This window comes from Suncus etruscus, chromosome 3 (assembly GCF_024139225.1).
Source record: "Suncus etruscus isolate mSunEtr1 chromosome 3, mSunEtr1.pri.cur, whole genome shotgun sequence".
Lineage (NCBI taxonomy): Eukaryota > Metazoa > Chordata > Mammalia > Eulipotyphla > Soricidae > Suncus > Suncus etruscus.
In genome coordinates, this window is record NC_064850.1 from 158740874 (window position 1) to 158755209 (window position 14336).

At 35.0% G+C, this 14336-nt stretch overlaps 1 pseudogene; it reads left to right on the forward strand.

The window, feature by feature from the left end:
* The first annotated feature begins 470 nt into the window (after positions 1-470).
* LOC126003864 (40S ribosomal protein SA-like) lies at positions 471-1182 on the forward strand (annotated as a pseudogene).
* The last annotated feature ends 13154 nt before the right edge of the window (positions 1183-14336 follow it).

Consider the following 14336-nt stretch of genomic DNA (forward strand, 5'->3'; position numbering starts at 1 on the left):
AGCTAAATTTTATAAGCTAAGTTTCCATATTTTGATGCCAATGGAAAATATAAGCATGTTATTTATATAATAATATATGTATATTATTTGGAGAGATCAAGTTAATTCCCTATAACATCTTTTGAATCATTTTGATATTGTTTATTTTGTTTGTTTGTTTTGCCTAGACTCTTATTAACTGTCATAATCAATATTTACTAATAACATCAGTTGACAAATAGCAAGTATTAACTATTTTGACTACTATGCATCACCAGAGAATCTAAACCTGTCTGTAGGATAAATGCACACATCAGACAAATGCAAAACAGTGAATGATAATTTAGAACTAATTCAATGACCTAGAATCTTGAAATTGAAAATCTTGTATAGTGATAACTTAATGGTAGATATAAAAATAGCTTTGCATGCTACCCAGCTAGGGGTCCATTGTTCTCTATTCCCGGTGTAACTTAAAGGGAAATTTCCCAATGTCCGGAGCCCTCTATGTCCTGCAAATGAAGGAGGAGGATGTCCTCAAATTCCTTGCCACGGACACCCACATAGGTGGCACTAATCTGGACTTCCAGTTGGAACAGTACATGTACAAAAGGAAAAGTGATGGCATCTACATCATCAATTTGAAGAGAACCTTCTGCTGGCAGTTCGTGCCATTGTTTCCATTGAAAACCCAGTTGATGTTATTATTGTCTCATCCAGAAATACTTCCCAGAGAGCTGTGCTAAAGTTTGCTGCTGCCACTGAAGCCGCTCTGAACTCTCTGTCTGCTTCATGCTTGAAAATTTCCCTAACCAAATCCAGGCAGCTTTCCGGGAGCCAAGACTTTTGGTGGTTACTAATCCCAGGGTCGACCACCAGTCCCTCACAGAGGCATCTTACGTTTATTTGCCTACGATTGTTCTCTGTAACACAGACTCTCCTCTGCACTATGTGGACATTGCCATGTCTTGTAACAACAAGGGAGCTTACTCCGTAGGTCTCATGTGATGGATGCTGGCCCAGGAAGTTCTGTGAATTGAGGCACCTTCTCCCGTGGACACCCATGGAAGGTCATACCTGATCTCTACTTCTATAGAGATCCTGAGGAGATCGAAAAGGAAGAGCAGACTGCCTGCCACAGAAGACTGCTCTGCAACTCTCACTGCTCAGGCTACTGAATGGGTAGGAACCACCACTGAATGATTTTCACCTGTTCTTTCTAGAGTGAAATGGGAATGAAAATCAGGTTGATGGAAAATAAATGAATTTCTAAAAAAATCAGAAAAATATTTTTATTTGATGATACAATAATTGTGTAATTATTTTATAGGAAAAATATATTATCAAATTTTATAAGTATTAAAATAAGTATCTGTGCTGAATTTAGCAATAATAGCTACTTATCCAAAGGCAAAAATCAAAATAATCTTCAAAATAACAGGTTTAGGAATTTGTCAAGAACATCAGATGCCTCCATAATGAGAGTGATTAAAAGAAACTTTCAGGCTTTGTCTGTTATAAATATACTTGGGAGGTAGAAGGGAAGAGAAGCTTTCAGAGGCAAGAGGACTAGGCAGCAGAAAACTATAAGTCAAGGTGGAAAACTGATTTATGACTGAACAAAGTAATGACAGTTGTTATGATATAATTTTATATATATATATATATAATTTTATAGGATACTAAAAATTGTAAAGTGGAGTCTAGGACTGGTGCATGTATTTTGCATGTAGAAGCCCTGGATTCAATAACCATCGTGTAGTCCTCCAAATTCCACTAATAGCAATCTTCAAGCACTGAGCTGAAAGTACCTCATTGGACTTGGTATTGAAAAAAAAATTATGTAGACAATAAATAAATAAATAAATAAATAAATAAATAAATAAATAAATAAATAAATAGTGTCTTGCTTCGTGGGTAGGAATGACAATCTCATATATAGAAAATGTTTCTCATCTCAGTTCCAGGATAGTTTGACATATTATTATTATGATATGTGTTATTGCTTTTTTTCTCTTTACTTTAGACCACTCCTGGATGTGTTCAGGACTTATTCCTGACTGTACTCAGAGACCACTTCTGGGACTAAATTGTTGTCAATGATGTGCAAGATAAGAGCTTTATAGATTGTACTATCTCCATGCAAATGATTACAATTTTTCAGAAATTTTAGGGAAAAATAAGGATTAAATTTCATTTATCTATTGAAATATTTATTATATAAAAATAAATCAAGAAACCAAATGAGGTAAGGGGGTGTCTGTTTGGTGGTGACCAGGACAACATTGCAACCCCAACCACCCCAACCACCAAGGACTGAGGCAGATTGAGGAGTTGTTTGTCCTGTGTTGTGTTGTTCTGTGCCCAGGACAGTGTCATAAGACTGAAAATGGAAAAACCCCACTTTAAGCTCAGCAGAGTGAACCAGCTTCACACAGTGGCTGCACACTTCTTCCAGTAGAGGAACTGTACCACACACTTAATGAGAGTATGTACATCAAAGTTCACAATGGGAATATTATGTGATGGAAAACTATTTCACCACACCTTGTGAATAAAGAAGCTAGATTTGGAGACCCAATCAGTAACTGCCACCTATATAACATTTCTGATTGGTACATTTACTAGAGAGTAAATGTTATGAGAGAAATGATGGAACAGAAGCCCAGAAGACTCAAGAGGATATGAGAGTAGAAATAAGAAAACTGGAAACATAAGGAGCCACATGAAGCTCAAAATGCTTAAACATATACTTTCCATGTAGGATGTTAAATTTAATTTCCAAGTTTTGCATGTTCTTCCAAAAAATATCTGAAGAAACCCTTGAGTAATGAGCCAGAAGTAGATTTCGAGCACCAACTATTAACTAATAACATAGAAAATGAGCATGTTTTTAATACTATATTGTGCCTAAAATTCTGTAACCATAGATGCCATAGTCCAAAGAAAACCAAGCATATAAACAATAAATCCAAAGTTTATTTTCCCATTAACTTACACCTGTAAATTTTATATTCCTATAGCAGACAATAAAATGAAAATAAAGTTAAGATGCAAGTAATTATATTAAATGTGTGTGTGTACACACACACACACACACACACACACACACAATATGTATGTTACTAGGAATAATCCCTGAGCGTTATTGTGTGTGGCACCAACTCAGAATCATGAAAATGCAGAAGGTCACAATGTCACATAAAGAGTAGGAAGGAAATGTTATTTGCATATTGGCATATTTCCCCTTGTGTCACTTCTGAAGTAGTAAGGGTTTGGTTACAAGAGTGAGAATGAATACACTTTCTTTCTTTATTATTTTGTTTTTGTTTGGGGGTGACAGCCTGCAGAGTTCAAGGGTTTCTCCTGAATCTGTGCTCAGAAATCAGTCCTGGCAGGCTCGGGGAACCATATGAGATACCTAGATCTGTCCCAGGTTGGCCATGTGCAAGGCAAATGCCCTACCACTCACTGTGTTCTCACTCTGGCCCCTACTTTCTTAATTTTTTTGTGTGTATCAGATTATTATTTTTACATATTTTTAATAAACACCATGATTATAAATTTGTACAGATTGAGTTTCGGTCTTACAATGTACACCCCCTTTAACCCATGAACATTTCCAGCAATAATGTTCCGCCCCCACCTGCCTCTGTTTCAAACATTTTGCTCCTCTATCTCTCTCTTTCTCTCTCTCTTCTCTCTCTTCTCTCTCTCTTCTGTCTCTGTCTATCTCTCCTCTCTATTTCTCTGTATCTGTCTCTTTTGTCCTCCTCCCTTCCTCTCTCCTTCCATCCCCTTTTTTTCTTTTTAGACACTGTGGTTTACATTATTGTTAATGAAATACTCAGTTATTGTCTGGAGTGATCGTTTCAAATTATCATTGTCATAGTAGTCCATTCTTTGACCTAACTGCTCTACCCCACTATTTGTGGCTAGCTTTCTACCATGAACTGGTCCTCCTGATCCACCTCTATAATATCTGGGTATTATCACTACGTTAACTTTTATTTCTCTTATAGCCAATAAAGGAGTGAGTACACTCTCTTGTACTAAACAGTGCAGATGATTTGCTTCTTTAAACAGTAGCATTGTTTTATTTATTAGTAGAATTAAAGTTTTTACTATTATGTTTAGATGGTTACATTTTAAAACGATCAATTAAAGAGACCAAGATTCTAGATTTAATGGACTGTTACTGTAGGTTTATTAAAATAAAACTAATTTTCACTAAATTGTAATATTCTATGTCTCTAATTTCAAAATAATGGAAACTCTTGGAAGTTGTTATCAAAATTTTAGAGCATTATCACTCAGTGAAATATTCCATTCTAAAGCAGAATCTCTGTGCCCATTGAACCAATGAGATTCACCATATTGCTATTAAGCCTCATACAGTGATTAAATACTAATGTGACCCTAAGGCAGTTTCAACTAAACGTTTTTCTCTTTCATTCTTTCTATGGGCCTTCTGCTTTCAGAGGTATTAATCTTCTCTATTATTTGCTAATTATCTGAAAATGTTATTAATTTGATGCCTAAAAGTCATAGAAATTTAAAGTTACTCTACAATGAAAAGGAGTTGAAGTAAAACTATAGTTATGAAAATGACATTTTATCAGCTAATTTCCAAATGTTTAGACTTGATCAGACATGCCGTTTCTTTTTTTTTTTTTTTCTTTTCTTTGTGGGACACAACTCAACATACTCAGGGTTTACTCCTGTCTCTGGACTCAGAAATAACTCCTAAACGGGGGTCAGAGAGATAGCACAGGGGAAGGGCATTTGCCTTGGACACAGACCTGGGACAGACCCCGATTCAATCCCAGGCATACCATATGGTCCGCTCAAGCCTGCCAAGGATTATTTCTGAGAGCAAAGCCAGGTGTAACACCTGGTCAATGTCTGGTGTTGCACACACACACACACACACACACACACACACACACACACACACACACACCCCACACACACGATTGAAAAGAAGAGAAAAGAAAGGAAAGAAAGGAAAAGAGAAAGAAAAATCCTAGAGGTGATCTGGAAATCATATGGAGTACAGGGATCCATTTCAGGTTGACTCTGTGCAAGGCAAGCACCCTACCTGCTGGACTACCCTCTCTAAACCCAATTATTATTTTTTGTTGCCTCAAATCACTTTTAAATGGAAAAATTATTATTTTTTTTACAAAATTGTTGAGAGAATAGCAGCTCTTTGAGGATCTCTTTCTTTTCTTGGAGCCAGGAGATTTTGCCAGCCTGGTAAACGGCAGGCCTCCATACCAAAGACCTTTTACCAAGTGTGGGGGGCTGAGGGCCTTGGGCCACCCCAAGATCCTTCTATCTCCTTTCTCTCAGACTCCAGGGCTATCCCTGGGCATGTACCCCCAGGGGGCCAGTGAGGTGAGAGCCGGGAAGGCCTTTGATGGGGGACCCCAGGTTTCCCCCAATACCCACACACACAGCACAAGAGGGGATGGCTTTGGGAAGTTGCAAACAACTTTCCTTCTTACCAGTGTCAATTCTGAAACTGTGCGAGTGGGTTCAGACAATTAATTAGGATACCATTGGGTTTAATCTCTTTGTCATATACACAATGTCTATGTTGTATACTTTCCTTCCTCCCTGGATCATCACCCAGAAGCTCATTTTTAGTCCTTTACTCCCTCACCCCCACCTCCTATTATCCCACATTTAACCATTTTTACCCTCAGTTCTTGGCTCTCCACGAAGCACATCATTATTCCCATTCAAGCCAGCTGCCAATCAGCTACCAAAGTGAATAAATAGACTCTTCGGCTGAGAAGAAACCAGTACTCTCTTCCTATTTATCTATTCTCAGCGACCTCCTGTCCTCCACCTACTTTCACTGTGTAACTGCAGTTGCTACTATACTAGGTTTCTGATTAGTCCCCACTCAAAGACATTTTTCAATATGGGTCTCCTGGAAGTCATTTTGAAGACTCCAGAAGGCCAAATCACAGACCAAAGTGGTGTCCTGCATTCAACACCCTCCCCCGACTATTTCTAATGACATGAAAGGGACATGTATATCTCTTTGGGATATCTTAGATGTATTCCCTTAACTTCTATAACTCTTATTCATGTCCTCTTATACAGTGACAATTTTGCCCACTGTTTTTTGTTTTTGTGATCTGTTCAATAAGGAATTCTGGTAGAAGAGTCTTTCACTTTTAAATTCATGTCAGAACCAAGCTAAGGGGATTGTTGGACTTGTTCCCTCGGCCCCCAGAGGCATCAATAATACCTGTGGCATTGTTCCTCTTTTGCATAGGCACATTAAAATGAAAAAAAAATATTACATACACAAACAAGTTCTTATCTAATAGAGATAGGAACAAAAAATTTGTAATGCAGTTAGGCTTTATACCCTGAACACTGTCATAATGACTTGGCTTGGGCCTCAGAAGAATGGGCATTGTCCATACACCCCCTGAACCATTGACCATCTACAGAAACAACCACAATTCCACAATTGTCTACAACATCACCAGGAAGCAAACCTCTACCAGGGAAGACCCTACCACTACCCTAGCATTGACTTACTCCAAAGAGTGTTCCCTTAACATACAGATGACTCAGCAACAGTAACAACCTGCTTGGAGGGCATGACGCTTTGCATCTAATGGTGATGTGAAACTAGAGGATGCTCCACATCATCCTGACTTCGATGAAGGAAATGCACAGAAACCATAATCTTTAACTAGAGAAATCTGACATCAAAAACAGCTAATGTATAAAAAATTTCACTGGGACCACAGAGAATGACTCAGGAGTTGGACAACCTAGTATGCCTGGAACCTAGAGTCAATCTTATGCCAGAAAACGTCAAGTATAAGGTCTTCTTGTATTTAGGTCAAGGCTTTTTTCTTTCCAATTTCCCCATATTTTGCTGGATCTATGCAAACAACAATTGCCACTCTCACATTATTATTACTGTATTTTTTTCTTAAATCTTATCCTTTTCTTTAAAAAAAAGAAGAGCTTACTAAACTTTCTGATGGTGCTGTAATGAATTCACTGTGATTCAGTAATTTTAAAAAATATTCTTTTTCCTTTCTCTTCCAGCTCTTTAGTTTTTCTTTAAATTTTCTATTTTTTAAATCATGTTGTTTTAGTCTTTCTAAAACAAATGTATTATCAGTTATGTCAACTATGTAATGCATTTTCTTTAAATAAATTCAAAAAACTTAAAAAATGTTGAGAAAAAACTATTAGGAAATAAAAATGATTTCATATGGAAATGGATTATATTTAGCATTTTCACTAAAATTCATACACTCAATTGTATAACTCAGTATACACTCACAGAAACTCTTACCTCCATCCCATGGCTATGACTAAACCAAATGATGCTCTCTGAAGAAATGCTATACTAGTGAATTGTCATTCTTTCATGTAAATTTGAAGTCTCAGAAACTTTGAAGACAAAGTAATTAGGTATTGTATTTACTTGGGAAGAAGTAAAGTTCACAATAATGATTCTATTTACATAAATCATCAAAAATATCTATTTTCTTATCATTGTTCTTTCCTATAAAGAAAGAAAACAACAGCGACAATAACAAAATCAAAAACAAAACAAAACAAAAACAGAAAAACAAACAAAGCTAAAATTTGTACTGGTTCTTTTTTTTTTTTCTTTCCTTCTGCATAGGCATAGTAAATTTTGGGAAAATTAGGAAGGGAATTCCCTTGACCTAAGTGATACAGGGTTTCTCTGCCCTTGAAGTATATTGTCATGGGATTAACTACAGACTATGTATGTTCATTGACTCTCCCCTAGTTTATTCTGTGGTGTATGGGAGACATCTGCTCTGTCATGAGTGATATAATCAGACCTCTGTATCAAAGAATAGACTGTTAAATTTTTAACAGGACTTTTCAACATAGTAAAAATTCTAAAATTAATTAAACCAAACTCTATGAACCTACTTTGAATTGTTTCTGTTGTACCTAAAATCTTCTCATATCTTAACAGTTACCATTACCATATCAAATTAGATCAAATAATTTTTTTTCAGAACAGCAAAATTGGTGGTTTCTTCCACAATGGAATAGAAAATAAGCCAAATAATATTTTAATTTATCTATTATCTTTTGTTACTCTATTTTATTAACCTTTAAAGACCGGGTTTCACCACAGTAAAATAATAATCTCTAGTCAACTATTCTTTTTTTTTTTAAGTTTCATTGAGCATGTCCTAAAAGTAATTAGTTGGTACTAAGAAATACATACTTGGAATGTTTCTCAGAGTCCATTTCTTGCCTTAAGGGTGATATCAAGTATTAGATTCCAGACAATCACAGCCCAACATTCTTCTAGCATCATTTGTGAGAACTTTCTGGAGAACTGAGACAATATTCTTGGAGATAACCTGCCTCAGATGACATTGAGCAAGACACATGCCCATATAGAGCCAATAATTCCTATTATAATAATGAGAATAAGAACTTAAATAGGCAAATATCATGATTTTCTTCTGCTAGAATCTGGATTTCATCTCCTTGCAGTAGACAAATAAATACATCTTTAGTTTTGTTTCCTTTTATTATAGTTTTGTTTCCCCACATTTTTGACTCTAGTTATTAACAATCTTCATTATTAGTCATATGGACCTTGTCATATAAATAAGATATGATAGAATATAAAGAGAAGATGGAGTTCCAATAAAGTTGCTATTGAGTAGTACAGGCTGCTCAGTAGTCTGTTTCCATCTCATTCTTTCAAGCTTTATGTGATGGTTACCCAAATTTCTGCATGGTACAATCAGGCAGTCTATTTAAAATTTATAAAATTAAATCTCTAATTCAGAACATAAAAACTAAGGATACTCAGATATGGTGATATATATATATATTCAGGGTGAAATAAAATAATGTAAAATATATTTGTTAAAGTGTAATATTGTTAGTATCTTTTTATTTTTCTGAGTGGCCCTTATTTTTCTCAATATTTTATTGAACCATAATAAATTGCAAAGTTACAAATACATTTATGATTGAGTTCCAGGTGTATAATATTTCAACATCAATCTTTGTATCAGTCTCCACTACCATTCTCCAATATTCCTAGTTTCCCTCCAGTAAACTTAACCTGCCTCTGTACAGTCCCTTTCAGCTCTACCATTTTTTTCTTTCCTAATTTTTATCTGAAAATATGTAAAGTTTTTTTTATGTTTCTAACAATTAAATTCTAAGGTATCTATGTCTCCATTATAGTTTTCATTGGTTCTATCTCTTATTATTTACTTGAAAGAAAATTTTGAACTTTAGCACTTTTAAACAGCTTTAGTATATTGCAAAATCTGTCATATTAAGTTTCTTATTTTACTTTTGCTTCTATCTTTTATTTTTTAATCTTCAAGTCATGGATACTTTGCCTATTAAAATTTATTTTGTAAATGCAATATGCTGAATTATTCAATATTAATATATTATTGGACAAATATTAAGATTAAAATGATGGATTTTATGCCCATTTCTAAAACCTACAAATATCACTTAGGAAATTATAGACTCACTAGAAATGTATTCTAAATAAGACTGTAGTCCCATTCAATAATATTTAAAAGAGAATATGAAGTTTTAGTGATGTAAATATATATAGCATATGTACATAAACACATCTATATGTAAAAAATGCTCATTCTCTATGTTTAATGCTGATAAAGTCCACAAGGATATCCTTTTAGCTTCATATAAATTTACTTACAAATATTTATACAATATTTGATAAGTGTTAATAATGGTTAAATTCTATAGATCACCTTCCTCCTAATAAAATAGAGCTTTATTTCAAATAGTGAAGCAATTAAGAAGCAGTTGTAATTTATAGGCTAGAGACGTATTCACTCTACACAGCACTCAAATGATCCCAACTATATAAATCTTTTGTAGTGTCTTAATGATCATGATGTCCAAAGCAATAAATTCTGTGAATACTTATAAAGTTTTTTTTGATTTGTGGAACACAAAATATTTTATAAGTGTGGATCAGAGAACTGTTTTCAGCCACAAAATGAGTCACGGCCTGGTAGCTAGTTTTCAATCCTTATACTTTTGAGATGTGCTGCAGAGTGTGTTATGGATTTTGCTTAGAATTAACTATGCTTTAGATTCTGTACTTTGTTTGCTTGAGAAGTTTAGTTATAGGCTGCAATTATAAGGTAAAAAGAGTCGGCCCTAAAAGGCAGTTAATTCCTGGAACTTAGGGGCAGAACATCAGGTGTGCAACATACCCTCCCTTAGCTGACCCTCAAGATAGCCATAGAGCATTCCAGCACAAGATATCTTATAAGGTCCCAAGAGGGAGGGACTAAAGTGGCCAAGTGAGGTGTAGCAGGTGGCCCTTGAAGATTAGAATGGGATGACACACAGGTAGACACACCCAGGCCTAGTCTTATTAAGATTTGATTGGATTTTGTGTTGGGCTTCATTTTGAAATGACTGAATCCTGCCTTTATGTGAAAATGCTTCCCCCATGAGCCCTATATAAACTTGTTAAGAAAACCAGTCGGGGTCTGACTCAAGAGCTGTGACAGTAAGAGTCAGGCCCTAGCTGGCTGGTTTGAATAAAGCTTCCCCTGCTTGTTGCATCATCCAGGACTCTTGGCTGCCTCATTTGGGTAAGGACCACACATAGACTTCTAACAATACCAGTTTCCCCCCCAAATTTTATTTTATAATGCTCTGTGTAGAATATAAGAAAACTCTCACTATAGGAAAATAGGCATCATACGGTTACTTTCCTTTATAGCTATTTTTTTATAATACTTTCCAGGTTCAGCATCTACTGATTAAAATACCTATAAAATTTAGGATAATTGGACTTTGATTCCAACTTCATGCTAATTTTAAGGGATTCAAAATATCTTTGTCAACAAATGTACATTATAGATTTTTATAATTTTTATGTGTCAGAGGAGAGGTGAACAATCTCAACAATAATCAGAAGTTTCAGATCAATATTTTTAGTTCAAGGTAGGGTAGTAAAAAATGTCAATTAGAAAGTATGAGTTAGGAATTCTGGACATTTTATTTGCTTCCAAATTGATAAATCAAAAGTAATACTATTGAGGTGTTTATTGAATATAAAGTCAACAGAGTAGACTTTATAAATGGCAAAGTTTTTTTCCAAACATTCTTCCCAGTCATATCATTGATTTACCATTTGAAAAATACATGTGTTATACACAAATGACATTTGCAATAGTGTATATACTTTAAGTGATGGGTAATATTCCTAATGGCTAAATTAGTGCAGGTTCATGACCTTAATATAGATAGATGATAGATAGATAGATGATAGATAGATAGATAGATAGATAGATAGATAGATAGATAGATAGATAGATAGATAGATAGATAGGTAGGTAGGTAGGTAGGTAGGTAGGTAGGTAGGTAGGTAGGTAGGTAGGTAGGTAGGTAGATTTCTACCACAATAAGGTAAAGAACATAAAAAGCATTTTTCAGCCAGACAATAGAGTTGGTATTGTTAGCCTGTTGTGTGTGAGACTAAACCAACCATCAATAATTCTAATAATAATTATAAACCAATCATTCAAAACCAATAATTCTAAACCAATAATAAATTTAAATTAATCAGCAATACTCGTTACATAATTAATTTTTAGAGAACTTTAGTCATTATAGAATATCAGAGAGAATTATTTTGCCAAAGTAACACATATTTGCAAGAGTAGTCAAATTAATTTTACAAACTTCTTCTCGTGCCACTTGAGGGAGGTGGAGGATAGAACCCAAGAGATATAACTAATATTGTAGAGGCTCCACTTGTAGTAATCCAAACTAGGGAGAATGAATCTGAAGCAGGAGAATTAACAAAACAAGATAGTCTTAAAGGAAAGAAAAGACACAGGGATTAGAGGATTTCTAGCCTTGTGGACTGAGAGTCCCAACCATCATTTTCCAACATCCTTGTACAGGCTCAATCCACATGTCAGGTGGAGGTGGGGCAGATTTAACATATCAAAGTATCTATCTCATGTTTATCAAGCCAAGTTGGGTCTTTACATCTCAAAAATGTTAGGTGAAGGGAAAAGGAAGCTGGAAGAAAACCTCTCTTTGGGAAGAAAGTAGTTATGAGTTCTGTGTATAAGGCAACAAGGAGTATGATGGAAGAGTTAAATTAGAATGAGGAGGATATGGTGTAAGTTGGTAAAGTGTTATATATAAAACCATATCGAAAAGAGTACTATAAACCACAGTGCAAAAATTAAAAAGGGGGGGGAAATGTACCTTTCATAGAAAAAGACTGGGTGAAATCTAACCGGTGGAGAAGGAGGGGACATTGTGAAGGTATCAGTGTTGAAACATTGTGTGCCTAAAACCCAATCATGAAAAACTTTCTCAGTGACAAAAGTTTATAAATTAATAAATTAAAATGTTGCAAACAAAAAAAAATTTGAATGTTTCTGCAAGGCCTATGTTAGAGAGCTACTATTTTTATAGAGTTGTAATCCCACATATACTCAAGTACAAAATGATGAACATGTAACAAGCACAGTATGTGTTTAAATACATAGTTTTCCTACTTCCAATGGGTATACTTCACTTCACAATAGATTTTTCAAATATTCTAGAAAATTAGAACTCTATCTGGATGTATCTCAGAATGGGTCTAGAGCAATAATTTGTTTTTTATGTAATACTTAGAATAAGTCTATTTTGCAATGGAGCTTTTCAATAAGCAGTGAAAAAAGGATTAACTACCCTGTGAATATAGTGTACCCAAATCACATTATTACTTGCTTAATTAGCTTATGATTGAATTCTAATATTTAGAGAAATTTTACATTTAAATAAGATGCTCAATTAGATTTTCTCACAAAGGCAGAGTTGACTTCTGCCTATTTTCTGACACATAAATGTTAGTATTTAAGTATTTATCTTCCTTTTCATTTTTGTTTAATTTTTAAGTATTCCTACCTTCCATGGACTTGTCTGACTAACATTTTGAATATATTTTAGAATAGAACTAAGACCACGGATTTATGACTCTATAGACTAAATTTCAGCAGTAGCTAAAGATAACATTTTTGTTTGCAAAATCATGTAGTTTAAACTAACAAAACTAGCTATATATGTGGTTGTTTTGCTAATGATTTACATATTTTCCAAGGAATTAGAAATGTATACATTTGGGGGCCGGGAAGGTGGCGCTAGAGGTAAGGTGTCTGCCTTACAAGCGCTAGCGTAGGACGGACCGCGGTTCGATCCCCTGGCGTCCCATATGGTCTCCCGAAGCCAGGGGCAATTTCTGAGCTCATAGCCAGGAGTAACCCCTGAGCATCAAACGGGTGTGGCCCAAAAACCAAAAAAAAAAAAAAAAAGAAAATACTTTGGGGCCGGGCGGTGGCGCTGGAGGTAAGGTGCCTGCCTTACCTGTGCTAGCCTTGGAAGGACTGCGGTTCGATCCCCCGGCATCCCATATGGTCCCCCAAGCCAGGAGCGACTTCTGAGCGCATAGCCAGGAGTAACCCCTGAGCGTCACCGGGTGTGGCCCAAAAACAAAAACACAAACAAAAAAATTAGAAATTTATACATTTGGGATAATAATTCTGGCAATTCTATAAAAAATAATTGGTAAATATTCACCTCTATTTTTGTAAATATAAGCCTTGTTGGTTTAGATTATAGAATATATTGTTTCTGTCTGGGATTTTGTCCTATTTACGAATTATCGATTTAGCTGGTCATAATCAATAATCAATAATGAAGAAGATATGAGACTTTGGATAAAATAAAGAACAAAGAAAAAAAATCAAATGACAGTCTGTAAAGTAGAATGTGCTTAATAATTGTGTTGGTCTCCCTTGCTAACAATTCTGTTTACTAGTTGATGGAATAAATGGTAACATTAAATTTGCAACATTTTTAAACATTTTAAAATTTCTTTTAAGGAACCAGAGTGATAGCATAGTGGGTAGGGTGTTTGCCTTGCATGTGACCCTCCTAGATTCAATCCCTGACATCCCTTATATAGTCCCCTGAGCCAGCCCGGAGTGCTACTGGGTATGGCCCTAAAACAAAAACAACACAGCCCATTTTTTTAATTGGAAACATTTTTAAAAATTCCCACAACTCAATTAACCTTAACCCTTTCTATGTTTTTATTTGGACATTTGTCCTATAAATAAGTGATTGAGGTTACATGAAATCATGGGTAGGTAGATCCTAGTTATACTATTATTTGTGCATTTTTTAATTTTTATTTTGACCATATTGGCTTACTTACATATTTTTCACAGTAGTATTTTAGGTACATATTATCATTGAATCAGGGAAATTTATTTGTGCATTTTCAAGAAGAAATT